This window comes from Porites lutea, chromosome 3 (genome assembly GCF_958299795.1).
Source record: "Porites lutea chromosome 3, jaPorLute2.1, whole genome shotgun sequence".
Taxonomy (NCBI): domain Eukaryota; kingdom Metazoa; phylum Cnidaria; class Anthozoa; order Scleractinia; family Poritidae; genus Porites; species Porites lutea.
In genome coordinates, this window is record NC_133203.1 from 26,467,191 (window position 1) to 26,482,688 (window position 15,498).

The 15,498-nt window shown below is 39.8% G+C and overlaps 1 long non-coding RNA gene across 1 annotated transcript; it reads left to right on the forward strand.

The window, feature by feature from the left end:
* Positions 1-11,041: 11,041 nt before the first annotated feature.
* LOC140930835 (uncharacterized) lies at positions 11,042-13,720 on the forward strand. The gene is made up of 3 exons (XR_012164889.1): positions 11,042-11,369; positions 12,593-12,705; positions 13,094-13,720. It is a non-coding gene; the product is annotated as an uncharacterized lncRNA (long non-coding RNA).
* Positions 13,721-15,498: the final 1,778 nt, after the last annotated feature.

Sequence of the window (15,498 nt, forward strand, 5' to 3'; positions counted from 1 at the left end):
TTATCTGTCAATCAGATGCAATAAAAAGGAAGTGAATATTTAAAGGGACTGGTTCACGATAATGCGCATGTGTGAGTTCTGACAGTAGCTGATTATTTTTCAACCAATCGGAAGCGAGTTAAATGCACGCAAGTAAATTTACAAAATTCAAATTAATTGTTCGCGACGCGAGAGTATTTCCGGGCATTTGGTTTGATTTTATTTATCCCCATAATTCAAGTTTATTCTTTGCTACTCCTCAGATATATGTTGCAGCCGATAAGAATAAAATTTACAGCCCTGTCCTGCTTTGAAACAAACATTTACCAACGTGTATTTTTACGAGGTCGTATCCACGCTAACAAAGCGGTCACCGATCGGCAAACAAAATTTGTAAACAAACATCTTATTACTGTTCTCTCAGTTCGCCTTATATAAACGCGCAAATACCTACAAATAGCGCTTGACCGGTGACAAAAGCACACAACATATGAGTATAAAGATTATCCTTAACTGAGCATAAATTTCAATTGCTTATCAGCAAATGAACAAATTCATTCGCATTGCATCAGGTCAGTGTTCCGCAAAACAAATGTTATCGAGTAGCACACATAAAGAAACTAGATTATAAACAGAATATTCAGGCAATAATTTATTTTAAAACATCAAGTCTTAGACATATACGATGGTAAAGCAAAGCAATTGGTACCAGATCGGTGAAGATCGCGCGGCCTGTTGCGGTATAACTACAGGTCGGAGTCAAAAATCAAATCAAAGTTGAACGAAATCATGCCTTTAACCACTTTCCAAGTGTCCTGTATTCTTTTCGTAGGCCACACACTACTCCTTGAACCATACCAGATCGATAGGCTAAACTTCTCTATCTCCAAAGACTCTTGAGAACGTCCTGTTGCCGGACGGCCACGATGCTCTTTTGAACCTCATGATCAAAACATTATTTTTTGCGTCTTCTTAAATCGTAACCAGTCAAACGACACAACCACACGTTAATCACCACAAACGAAGTATAACTAGACCAGCCAAAGCGACGGATGTCCGAATAAAACGAAGGATTTTCAAAGATTGTACCGGTAATGGCGATTTCGAATTTAGTGTTGACCCAACAAATTTATTCTGAAGAGAAAAACGGCGCGCATGCGCATTATCGTGAACCAGTCCCTTTAACAACGCGAAAGGGCTGGAGCTTCAGCAGCAAACTCGATACCTCTGAGTTCGAGAGCAAAAAACTTAAGCGCCTTTTGAAATTCGATGAAATAAAATCTTTTATAAGGTAATTTAGTCTTTTAGCTTTAATTTGATGTATAACTTGCCTTTGTAGCGAAAATACTGGCGCGACTAGAATTTTTTTCTGTGGGCACCTCGTTTTCCTTTACCGAGACCTTAAGCCTCGGATGATTGAGTGACCTCCATGAGTACTGTACTGCCCGAAATCGTTCACTCATCGTATGGATAAAAGTTATTCTGTTATGTTATTCATCAAGATATCTAAGTTATTAATTGGGCGTATGCAGAATGCAGTGCTTCATGATCAGTTTGGGTGACTGACTAGCCAGTCTACTGCCAAATTAAGTACGAAACAGTATACAACCTTGTTTGAATTCTGCGTTCACACTTAAGCTGTATTGGCCTTAAACTAATCATGGCAGCTAACTAGCCATTCAAGCTGTCAAATAAGGACTTACATACGTTGCAAATCTTGCGAACAATGCCCAAGTTTCCAAGGAGTTAACAAAGTCTACTTGTGAGAACTATCGAAAATCTAAATAAAGCCAACAAAGACAACGTGCAGCGTTTTGTTTCACATTACATTTTTTTTTCGTGGGGGGGGGGGGGGGGGGAATGATCTGACGGAGAACAAAGCTATGGGCCCTGCAGGACTTCGCCTATTTGATCTTGTTTTTAAATGGGTAATAGTTAGTTTGTCTTTCTAGCTTTGGTATTTTGATCACAAGTCCCATTTACTTTTCTCCTTGACGCCACCGTTCTTCTCTCTCTCCTTAGAGGATATGACAACGGATTTTAGGGATCTCCGGCTTTAAGCTTCAGATTTAACTAGATGGATTGCGTTTTCGTCAAATATTTTCCTACTCGGAACTTTGCTATCAATATCTTTTGGGCCTCATCTTGTGTTAGATCATGGAGACAGATCTCAAGGTCTTCTTCCGCCTCTGAGATGTCTGGGATGGCGTAGAAGGCAAGATACTTCATCTTCCCCTTCATCTGAAAGAGCCTTTCCGTCTCTTGTTTTCAGGAGTCCAGAAGAGATCAGATTTTTTTTAAGTCCCATTTTCACATCTGGCCGATTTCACATACGCTCTTCCTATCTTTAAGGTTTGCAGCTTTTTGTGCTTGATAGTGTTAGTCTCTCTACGTGAGAGGAGCCTCAGCCGTCATCAAGCTGCTGTTTATAGGAACCGGATTTATATGATTTGGTTAAATGGAGATGTCAAAGCCAACACCAGCTTTTCTATCTTTGCCGCTACCCCAAAAGAGGGTGTGAATTGATGTCCTTGATGTTGGTAGAGCTTGGGAACCTAACTTCGTTCCGAGATTCGTCTTTAAAAGTTTAAAAATGTTACTATCAATAGTTATCTAAACATTTCAGGCTGTTATGGTAAGATATATACCCCTTCTTGTTCGAGGAATATGAAGTTTCTTTGGTAACCATCAGTATCTTCAGATGTTCATGGCGATACGTTTGAACTTTGTAAACTAGTCCCTTATTTTTCTTGGAAGGTAAACTGCTATTACGTTGCACCCCGCTCTTATGAACATCAGTCTATCATATAGCATTTAGGTTTCGACGCTTGAAATCTATCACATAAGATAAAGACACTCACCACATATTTAAAGAGAACTCTAGTATGCAGACGATATTGCCGTTATGTATTCAGTACGCAATGATGCTTTCGTCTACAGCAGTCTGTTAAAAAAAAGATGGGTCTTCGGATTATTATAACGAAAACGAGACTTTGAGTGCCCACTAATAAGCTGATTTCTCTATAGCAGGACTTACGTTGAACAAAGTAGATCGTTTCAAATATCTTGGCTGCTATGTCACCACAGACTGCAAGTTAATTGACGAGATAACCGCACCTACCGAAACCGGTTCGTGTGTAATAGGAAGACTCAGAAATAGGCGTTTGACAACATGACCCAGACACAAAGAATACAGTCAATGTTTTGTCCCCCTAATAACGTACGGAAGTAAGAGCTTGACCGTATATCCATTGCCATCATTTCATACTACTTAGAACCAATTAACAATTGCACATTAGATCCATTCTTAAGATAAATTGAGAAAGCCACAGACATTGATATCATCTTCAAAAGAAGGAGACCGGTTTAGATAGGTCGTGTTGTTCGAATGCAAATTTAAACGACCATTTAAAGCACTTCGCTGTGATGAAGTATCAAAAGGCTCTAGAATGATGTGTCGCCTTTTTCTTCAAAGATACCTTGAAACGAAGTCCCATGCACTTCACTCTTGGAAAGATACTGTTGCAGGTAGGCAAGCAAGGCAGGCATTTATCTCTGCTGTCGGTGACAAGCAGACTAAGAACAAGGCTAGCTAGGAAAGAGTGGTCAGTAGTCGCCGTGAGAAGGAAAGCCTAAAAGAGAAGGGGAAATTAACTTTGAGTCAAAAGTTTTGTTTATTAATTTAAACCGTGCGTTTAGAAATATTCAGTTTGCTCATCTTATACTTTGTATATTACCCCTTTTCGGTCTCCGGCGTATTGGTCTCCCTGAATACTTATACTTATCATATCTTGCCATCTTTAATTTTCTCTTCATTGTCCATTTGATTTCTCATGGCTAATTCTTTCTCGAAGCTTTGATTGTTATAATTGTCACTCGGACGCTTCTTTATACACTTCCCTTCAGCCACCATGGTCCAAGTGTGTTCTGACATCCATTCCTCTTCCTTTCTTCTCCTATAGCCGATAGGGATTCTTCCGGCCTCCTCCAAAGTTTAATTAGTTTTCCTGGACATTTCTGCCTTTTGATCACACCAAATGGTGAAATTTAAACTACTCCGGCTCCTCAGTAGTAAATATGGAAGTCTGTTTGAAAGTTCATTTCGGCATCGGGGTCAGAGACATCGAAGTGTTGTTTTTCTTTTGCGCCTAGTTAGTTTGTGTTCAAGCACCCTCTCTCCTGAAAAAAATAAGGAAGAGAGACGTTTGTGTAGCGGCATCGCTAATCCTGTTTTTCTTTCCCCGATTTTTAGGGAAGGGGGCGGCTGTACACAAGCTAGGTTTTTGTACGGGTGATCTTGTGGAAAATTTTTACTCTTAAGGAGGCTTTCTACAGCTTTTCCGAGTCTCAGTAGCACTCACTACGATTGCTTGCCAGACATCAGTATTAATTGCGAGATCAAAAATGACGCAAGAAAGGCGTTAAATCACTATATATTAAGTGATAGTATATTAAGTATATTAAGTGATAGTTTCAAACTCCGTTCAAACATGTGTTTAAGCCTAGGACCAATAAAATATGACAAAAAAGGTCGATAAACAACGATAAAAAAAGAGCTCACATTTACTCTTCCTTTCTCGTACGCAAGACATGGCGTCACATGAGCACGGGTTTAATCAAGGATTGCTCGAAAACTTACCATAAAACCTAAAATGAAATTTTCACAGGTGATTGGTAAAGATAAATCGCGTTCAGAGCCAAAATTTTACGAAATAAGTCTGTAACGGATTTTGAGCAACTTTTAATTTCTCATTTTCTCGACACCGACTCAAACGTCGAACTTCTAATTCGTGCATTATGTCAACAGATGTACTGAGAATGCATAAATTTGGTCCCGCCCTGCAGCATTGACTGCAAGGACGTAGCCAGGGGAGGGTTCCAGGGGTTCTGGAACCCCCCTTTTGGGTTATGAAAATAGGTATTATTAATATCACAGACTACAATATTATGAGGGTGCATAAATTGGACGGATCATACGAGCCTCCCGTGCCTACTTCCGGCCCGGCTAGTTTCTCGAGAAGGAAACCCTGTGCTGGCAAGCTGCTTTGCAGTACAATGCAGATGACCTACCATCACCCCAGGTTTTCATTTGATGTGGAAGTTTTTCGTTGGCGGCGTAAGTGGCTAAACGCGGATCACGACCTACCCAACAGTGCAGTTCAGGCATGTACGTTGCGCTAATGAACGTTTATTATGGTATTAAAGCATGTTTGCACGGAAGTATCCACGGCACCTCCTTTCTTCTGATATCCTAGCCGAGTGAACGGTAAAACACAAGTCTACAGCATTTGATGAACAATTTAATTTATATATGTTAAACAACTCTTATATTACCCATTTTTAATTCTATTACGGTAGACCTCTTCAGAAAACGAGATTTACAATCTCCTCTTAGAAATGCTAACTACGTTTGGCGCTGAAATCATTGGAAATTTGTGCTCAGAATCAAGGAAATGCCATTTCTGAAGACCCAAAATTTAAAAATTTTCCGGGGGAGCATGCTCTCGGAACCCCTCGCCCCTTCCTAGTAAAGAGCGCCTCCGGCCCTCGCTTGCCAATTAGGTAAGCAATAAACAGTAGGAACCCTCTATGCAAAAAGACTGGCTACGCCCCTGATTGTCCAGCCTTCACCTTCTCGTCTCCTCGTTCCATTGGCAGATAATTTTTCGCACAAATTTAAGTCCTTCGTCCCTCAGTATCTCAGCCCGCCATATTGAATACTCTAGGTCTAAAACATTTTCCGCTGACCGACATACCCGGTTAATTTAAGTGCTTCTTAAAAAAAAAAACGTGCGCATAGAAATTACTGTACATGCAAGGTTAAGTTTAATTTTTCAAGGTAATTACCTTCCATAAAACTTGTTGGTTACAAGACAGCGCTGCAAGCGAATTCTTATTTATTACATAGCAGTCAAATTTTAGCTAAATAATTAAATTAGAAAGCTACTCTTGAACTCGAAACTTTCGATGTTTGTTTGTTTTTTTTTTTTTATCAAGCGCTACTGTTACATGTAAAAGAAAACTTCATAGGCTTATAAAATATTTTGCGTAATCAGTATAATAATGATAGTGTCCGTTTGGAACAAAATGAGCCGTTTAACTTGACCAATTAACGTTGAAGCAAAAGCGAAGATTTTAAATTGCTTTTTCTCGGTCACTCTCAAAGATATGCCCAGAGAATTCCCTCCTGTGAGACGAAATCCGCTCGGTAAAAATTGAGAAAATTTGTGTCAATTTTCGGGTTGCACCACCAATTTTCGGGTTGCAATTGGCAGGAGGGCGGAATAACGTCTGCACATGTGCGAGATCTCATGGCTCGCGCTGGCGCCAACGGCCTGAGCACCATACCAAACTTCGAAAAAATGGCGGCGTTTTTCGTATGGTGCCCAGTTTATGGTGAAAAGGTAGAGCCACACTGAAAACGGTAGAAAGAAATCTTAACAATAGCTCCCTCGACCATTGGTCGGCACATACCTTTTTTACACTGGGGTTTAAAGCTTGTACATTTGGTGAAAACAGGGCGTAAACACGAGAGATTTATCGAGGATTTGGGAGATGACATCAGAGTTACGCCGGGTTTTGGATTTTATTTACGTCCATCCTATTGTTCTTTGAGCACATGCAAAGCCCAGTGCGTGGGCTTGCTAGGTATTAAGCGAACACGAGCTGGAGAAACACGACAAGGTCGCCTGAGGCGGTTTGACGGGGCCATTGCTCGGTTCTTGGACGGGATTGAAATTGCCATTTTTTCGAGGTTTTTATGGTGCCCAGGCCGTTGGCGCTAGCGGGAGCCATGAGATCTCGCACATGCGCAGACGTTATTCAGCCCTGTCTGCAATGGCAAGAAAGATGTCAGAAGACTTTCATTTCGCGAATCTTTATTCCACAGTCCAGCACGCTCACAGATGTAAGCTTAACATACACCGGCCAGTAGGCGAGTTTCATATTTTAACCAGTCCTAACACTGACACCACTGTATGAAAGATCACGTTGAGATTAGTCATTTGACAAAGTTTCATGCCTTTAGGGTAAACAGAGATCAACTTATGGACCTCAAAACATGGTCCAAAAATCCATTCAAACTTCTCTCCTTGCATACAGCTGGCGCGCGGGAAATTTGAATTGACCAATCAGGATTCAGCAAGCGGGAAAAAATCTAGTGTCCTGACGTCAAGTAAACGAGTCAGGAAAGGCTTCGAAATCAGGCAACTTTTTTCACTGGAAATTGTATTAAATATCCACGAAAAGGGATTTACATTTCAAAAACTCATAAATAATTCATGAGCCTATTATCCTATCAGATGACAGAAATCAGTCACGTGCTTGCATCTTTATACCCGGTATAGAATGATCATTCTGAAAAGCCCGGAGAGGGTTTTGATTTCGGTCTCGGGGGAAATCGGGGAACAATACATAAACAATGAATTTACCACTGAATTATTAATGATAATATGATTACCGTGATCTTTATATAAAGATCACTAGTGATCTTTATATAAAGATTACTCGTGATTTTTAAGAAATAGTCCTAATCATTTTCATCGCAATCTCAGCCATCCTCCTTCCAGACGTCTTCAGTAAATTTTGTCAACCAAAAACTCAACGTCATGTTAATAATGTTCGTATCTAGACTTTGGATTTTGTCCAGTTCCACGTCGAACGCTGCGTCTTCGTTCGCTGCTCGTTTGTTCAGCCTTGCATTTTGCCACTGTGCGAAAATATAAAAAGACCACTTTGGGACATATCGTCAGGGGCACCCAACGAGGATATAGTTCAAAACCACTTAACATAGCATTGTTGAACGTATTTTAGTATTCAAACGGTAGATATAGGCATATTTTTATCCCCTAAAAACTTTTCATCTGTTTGGATTTCCTAGCTGAAAGTCTATTGATCCGAAAATTATAGGGATAAAAACTTACCTTCTCGAAAATTTCAGCCAGGAAAAGGCTCCCGGTGGCCTTTTTTAGGGTCAAAATCCCTTAAAAATGGGTAATTATACCATTTTGTGGATGTTCGAAAATCCTAGGAGCAGCAGGCAAGCAAGAAATTTTACTACAAATGCTCCGAAAATTCTAGATCTCAAATCGTCTTCCGAACAGATATTTTCCCGAAAATTGCCGTTGGGTGCCCCTGATATCGTGTTCATTTTGGAACGGGTTTTATCAGCAGTGCTTTTTCTTCTTTGGTGCGCAGTTTGTAAAAATTCTCTGAACTTTCTTTTAGGCGGCATTTTAAGCCAACCTCCTTCGACCGGCGTCAACGAAGAATAAGGAGTGAAGGAGAAAGGTATGCTTTTAAAAATTACCATACTGCTTATTAGGTCGACTTGTTTTTCTTATATGCTTATTTCTTCTTTGCACAAAAACTCCATTGTTTTGATTCCCTCTGGACACGCGTTTCAGGCATGTTTTTGAAGCTGTTAAAAAAACTCGCAGCACGTGCTTTATCGGGTCTAACAGCACTCGGCTACGCCTCGTGCTTTTAAACCCGATAAAGCACTGCTGCTCGTTTTTTAAACAGCACTTCAAAAACCATACCAGTTTACAATACGAACAAGAAGTGATTTTGAAAAGCATTTAACTATAAAAAATTGCGATAAAACATTTCTTAAAATCATTTTAAGATTAAAAAAAATTGCTAAAAAAGCGACGACGTTTCGACGTTAGCTGAACGTCATTATCAATAGACCAAAAATCACTAACATATTTTGACTTGATAATGACGTTCAGATAACGTCGAAACGTCGTCGCTTTTTAAGAAATGTTTTATCGCAATTTTTTACAGTTTACAATAAGTAAAAATGTGTACCATTTTGACATTTTGTGTTTCTAAGCTTGTCTTTTGGCGCCAAAAATGGGTCGCCGGCGCTCGGCATGGCAACTCGCTCGTTGTTCGTCGTCGAGTATCGGCAAGTAGGATAATAGTTGTGTTATTTTGAACAAAATATGCTTTTCCTCATCAACTTAAACCCGGAATACTCAAGTTAACTACTAGTAGAGGCCAAAGCAACTTACGTACTGTCTTTAGTTTTGTTAACTGCGAAGAAAAAGGCTGTTATCGTATCGTTTTGTCAGGACACCTAAGTTTTGATTGCCGTTCGTACTGCGAGCTCAGCCGCCGTATGCAAGGCCCTAATGTTGAGACAGCGTCCCCAAAACCACATAAACTCTTACATTTTTTTATGATTTCTGTGATACTCTGAGAAATGGGCAAACATGCGTGATTTTCGTCTCAGCCTCTTTCAAATGGTAGCTGAATGACGGGATTTTACAGTTGTCACAAAACTGATAAAAAAAATAAGAGTTTGTATGGTTTTGGGGGACGATGTTTCGACATTATACAGATTTTGAACCATGGATTTTGAACCATGTTTCAAGGTCTATAACTTGGTTTCTGTTCACCCTAAAATCACCAAACTTGGTCAAATATTTATCGATTTAAATGGTTTATCGATTAGTTAAAAAAAAATCTCGCCATAGTTCCCTGCGCAATTCTGGAATCGCCTATTCTCATCCCCAGAGGCCGCGCTCTCGTTGGAATCGAGGCCTCTGGGGACGGGGGACGAGAATTGAGTAATGGAGTAAGGGCCTGGTAACAAGGGTACCTCTCATGATCCTCTTGTAACGATGAATCGCTTTAAAACTTTAACCCATTGACTCCCGGAGCTTTTTGTCAAAAAAGCGTTTTTTTTGGACATTTTGGTGGTTTTCTGGCTGTATTTCGGCCAAATTAGCTTTAATCTGGTCCAAAAGGCATTTGCAAAACAACAGTTTGCCCTTCTTGCCACTAGCATCCCGTTTTACGACATTCAGGCTCGGGCATGCGCAGAAATCAAAATTTTGAGATTTTTGAATTGTTTTTTTGTTTTTCTTTTCCTTTTTCTCCGTTTCTTTTGTTTTTGCTTCAGTGATTGGCCTTCTACTGGGCTTGCTTGCAGTCAAAAAGATTCCAAGAAAGCCTCACCAGACAGGCAAATTTGACTATGAGAGTAGCCATGTGTAGTGGCTCTGAGTTTTTCACTCAACTTTTTCACAGGCGGCCCAAGCTCACTACACGTGACTCTTGCTTGCGAGCGGTGTTGTATTACAAACGGATTTACAAAGGTTTGTATGGGATGTCAACGGTTTTTTCTTAAAAGAAGAGAAAATGTTATGTTTTCAAATAAAATCGACTTGCCTTATTGCCTTGTTGTATTCTTTGTTGTTTGCCCGCGTCTCCGGCCGTTTTGAAGCGTTTTCGGCGAGTTAGCGTGTTTTTGGTGTTCCACTGCTAAGGTGATAACGACAAGGCAGCACAGAGATTTCAGGAGTGTCCAGGAGTGTCCGTCGCTCGAGGCGAATAATTCCGCTGGAAAATTACCCCCGGCCCCAATTCCTCGACAAATTCAAAGCAGAGATGTTGCAGTTCCATGTCCATTCACTCGATTCGCAATTCCTCCCACAGATCGTTCACTAGCGTTGCTTTTATCTCTTGCTCGATCGGCTTCCCAATTTCGAATTAGGCTCGTCCAAACTGCCGTGGACCCGGAAATTTGGTTTATCAACGGAGTTGATAAATGTCAGAGTGAACGGCTGACGAAGGGCTAACGCTCGAGACGTCAGTTTTTCACTCTCTGTACGGTGGTCAATTTACATTTATCAACTCCGTTGATAAACCAAATTTCCGTTTTTGAGTCCTTCGATTCCAAACATAGGTTTCCTTTGCGGTCCGCTATAGTAAAATAAGGGACTAAAACCAATTTTTACATTTTATTCAATTCACTCTATAGATACAAAGTCTTAAATCACGTTCGATTCTGCGAATTCCTCGAGGACGATTCTGTATTCACTCCACGATCAAAGCAAATTAAAAGCGATTTTTATTTTTGAATTTGCAAACACATTTCCAGTCGATTTTGATTGGTCGATATAAACAATGCGGTCTTGACAAAACCTCTCGAGGGGACCCGGGGAGCTAACGGGTTTGTTTGTCGACTGCAAGACGCTGGCTACCCTCGCCGGGCTTATTTTAGTTACCCGACATACTATGCGATCGGCGAACGTGTCCACGGCAGTTTGGACGAGCGTAATTCGAAATTGGGAAGCCGATCGAGCAAGAGATAAAAGCATCGCTAGTGAACGATCTGTGGGAGGTATTGCGAATCGAGTGAATGGACATGGAACTGCAACATCTCTGCTTTGAATGTGTGGAGGAATTGAGGCCGGGGGGTAATTTTCCAGCGGAATTATTCGCCTCGAGCGACGGACACTCCTGGTTGCTCCTGAAATCTCTGTGCTGCCTTGTCTTTATCTTAGCAGTGGAACACCAAAAACACGCTAACTCGCCGAAAACGCTTCAAAACGGCCGGAGACGCGGGCAAACAACAAAGAATACAACAAGGCAATAAGGCAAGTCGATTTTATTTGAAAACATAACATTTTCCCTTCTTTTAAAGGGACTGTGTCACGGCAGTCCAGTTCATTTTGTTTAATTTTGCCAATTACTCGACCTCAATCGCTATGGAACTTAAACTAAGCAAAGAATTTACAGGTAAATGACAAAACAGGCAAACAAATATGTCTCCTGAGCATTATTTTTTAAGTTGCAAGCAGCAGGGGTCAACTTTGAAAAACTGTTAGGCTGAATAGTTTTCAAAAACCGTAATTTCAATCCGTTTCAATCTTCTTCAGTTTTCCCATCCGTGGCATCTGTTGTTTCTGTTGTGTTATTTTAACCTTCCTTTAATGTTTTAAGCGGTTATTTTTACGTTTCTCTTAATTTAACGGGCATTTTGTAATTACCTAATTTGGCTGAATTTCGTGACACAGCTCCTTTAAGAAAAAACCGTTGACATCCCATACAAGCCTTTGTAAATCCGTTTGTAATACAACACCGCTCGCAAGCAAGAGTCACGTGCAGTGAGCTTGGGCCGCCTGTGTGCAGAAGGAGGTTTCCTGTATGATCCAAGCAATTTATCATTTCTAGCAAATACAGATGGTGTAGCAATTGTGCGTTCTACAGGTGCTAGTGTCTGGCCAGTTTATCTCACAATTAATGAACTGCCACCACTGGAAAGGTTAATGTACATGGCTTGTTAAGCATATATATAATCAAGCACTCTACTATTAGACTAGGATTCCTATTCACTATTTGGTTATATATAATAGATTTATATTGTATTTCAGTTAGGTTAAAATGTACAATTTATGCGACCAGATATTATAAACAAAACAAACAAATCTGTTTTATTGAGTGCTATCAGCTTCTTCATTGAGGTTTATCACAAGTACACTAAAGAAGATGCAAAGTGAGATAAAATTTTGCATTTTGACTGTAAAATGGAAATTTTAGAGTAAATGGATAGAAATATAAAATTAGCAACCAAGCTTTATGATCTCGCTACTTAAACATTTAAGTCAGTCACCAGTTTGCTCCTTTTTGAAGAGGTTTGATATAGTTTTGGACCCTGGAACTGTATAGTATACATGTATTTGTTTGATGCACTTATTTATTTACATAACCAGAATTGGTTCAGGTAACCAAACATTCCATGATCATACAATAATTATTTGACTTCTCTTAATAGTATAAGCACTAAATATCTACTTATTTAATATATTTTTCTTCTCAGATCGAGCCGTAAAAATCGTTTGTTTGCTGGACTTTGGTTTGGGAAAGGAAAGCCGCACTTACCAACATTTCTAAGACCATTTTCCCTTTCAATCAAGGGGCTTTTCTCTAGTGGTAAGTGTGTCATTCTTCTTACCACGCACAATCACCCAAATATACATACAAAATAAATTAATGCAAGCTAAATATGGTGGGAAAAATAATATTAATGCAAATCTGTAGCAGAAAATTACAAGGACCTGCAAGGTTCACAACTTGAGGTGTGGCTTTTAAATCAAATTACATCATGTACATATATTAATTAACGTGATAGTAACTTGTTGGAACTTCTCAAGAGTAATTGTTTACTTTATCTGTTGGTTATTCTACAATTGTTATAGCAATACAGTGTAAACATGCCCTTGATCGAGACCCATTTCAGTGGAGTCATGTCACACAATCTGTTTATAAGTAACTCTTGTTGATTCCAATTTTAATATTTTTCTTTATTCTTTTCTCCAAGGATTAACTGTCCCTTCACCCACAGAACAGGAGGTACGAACACACAAAGCCATTCTCCTCGATGTTACTGTGGATGCACCAGCTTGTGCCATGTGGCTATGTATGAAACAGTTTAATGGTTATTTTGGGTGTGGCAAGTGTAAAGAGCCTGGTAAGCAGCTCATGATAGGAGTTGGGAAGAAGAATGTCCAGGTACATATATTGCCACATATATCCTTTCTATAAAGAACATGCCATTAACCCATTGGTACATGCCCCAGTGCGTGTGCATGGGGAGATGAAAAAGCAGGCTCTTGAGACAATGTCCATGCAGGAAAATGGAAAATCGAAGGTGTCAGTAGTTGTCCTTTGCTTTATGCCAATAATTAATAGTAAATACTTTCAATCTAACAGCATAGTGTTAGACTATTGCACATTTATCCTACTTTTGTGTTTAAAAAAACAAAATATGATAAACCTGATATTTGTTTATATTAGCTATCTTCAGTTGACTGGCACAACAAAAATAGTATATACGGAGTTGTACTGTTTTATCATAATGAAATTGTTTCAAAGTAAATTGAAGCTTATTAGGTAGCAAATTCAGTTGGCATGAAAAAGTTCACATGCAGCATTTCTTACTGATTCTACAAATTGTACATGGCCATTTGTGCTTGTGACTCTGGTGTCATTTTCATTTGATAGCTGAGAATTTTTTCTTGCCAGTTGTGAGGAATATACATGCAACAAAGTATCTTTTATGTGGTTCCGTAATAAGTAATATTATTTTCTTAATATATTTTTCAATTCTTAAGGTCATTATTGAAGGGCTAGCCTATTATAAATGAATTGGAGTCAATCAGGAACTATAAATAATATTATGTATTTAAAAACATGTGAACTGCAAGGCTGACCGTACTACGTAAAAAATTAACTTTGCGAGACATAAACACCACACCAACAGAACCTCAGCAGAACGGGGTTGTAGCAGTGGACAGCTGTTTCGCCAGTCGCTCGTCAGCATGGTGTAACAAACAGAACTGGAATGTTCTGCGACCCACACGCAATGCCAACAGCCCTATCCGGTGTCGCGTTGATGTCTCGCAAAGAAAACATACAATAGCCAACGTTTAAAAACATGGGCAAAACCATGATAAAATGAACAGCATATCGGATATACAAAGAAATAATTATACAGAATCATTGAAGTGTAATTTTTAGTTACCTCTGCTTTCAGTGTTATGTGTATAGCGACTATCTTTCAACATTCTATGTAACCTGGCCTGCATGAAAATGTAAGCATGTAACTGACTTTTTTGCTGTTGAACTTGACTTCACGAAAGATGAATTTATGTGACACAAAAATAACATGTAAAGGCATGTAAACGTAGATAAACACCAGCATAAAACCAAGAAACCTCCCCAAAGTGATGATCAGAAACCTGCAAAGAAGAAGTGTCTATACTGTCTTCAAATTCATGTGATGAAAAAAGAATTGTGCCCTGCCTGGGGAAAAACCTGTGCAGCCTGTGGTGAAAGAAATCACTTCAAAGCCTCAAAGAAGTGTAAACACCAAGGTGTCAACTCTCTTGCTGATGGTTACTCCTCTGATTCATCTGAAAGCAGCACTGGAACAATTAGCACTGTAACAGCTTTTGAAGATCAAGTTGTCAATTCAGTAAACCCTGGCAACCAGCTTATTTTCTGCGAAATGGAAATCAACAAAAGGCCTGTCAGAATGCAAATTGACTGTGGGGCTACAGTTTGTATTCTTCCAAAGCACTACCTGGGGGATCAGCACGCTATTCGTCCTGAGAGGGTTCATCTTCAGATGTGGAACAAAACGTCTTTACCTGCCCTTGGCAAGTGTGAGGTCAAAGTCAAGAACCCCACCACTAAGAAGAAGTACAAGGTGGACTTTGTCATTGTTGACAACCACTTCACACCTCTCCTCAGCTGTATTGCTGCACAGAAGATGAATCTCATGAGTGTCCATTATGACAAGTTTAAAGCAGTTAATGTTGTCACCCATGGTAGCCAATACTTCAAACAGTTTCCTGATGCCTTTAAAGACACCCCTGGTACCCTACCTGGGAAGAAAGTTCACTTAACAACCATTGAAGGTTCCACTCCTGTCGTCCGTTGTGCCCGCACTCTGCCTGAGTCTAGAAAACAAGTTGTCAGAGATGAACTTCAGCGTTTAGTGGATGCAGGAATCATTGTGCCTGTGGATGAACCTACTGACTGGGTCAGTCAAATGTCTGTTGCTGAAAAGAAAGCTGGAATTCGTATCTGCATTGACCCAAGACCTCTTAATGAAGCACTGAAACGTGAACACTACAAGCTTCCCACTCTAGAAGATGTTCTTCCAGACCTTACCAAGGCGAAAGTATTCTCTGTTTGTGATCTCAAGTCTGGGTACCTTCA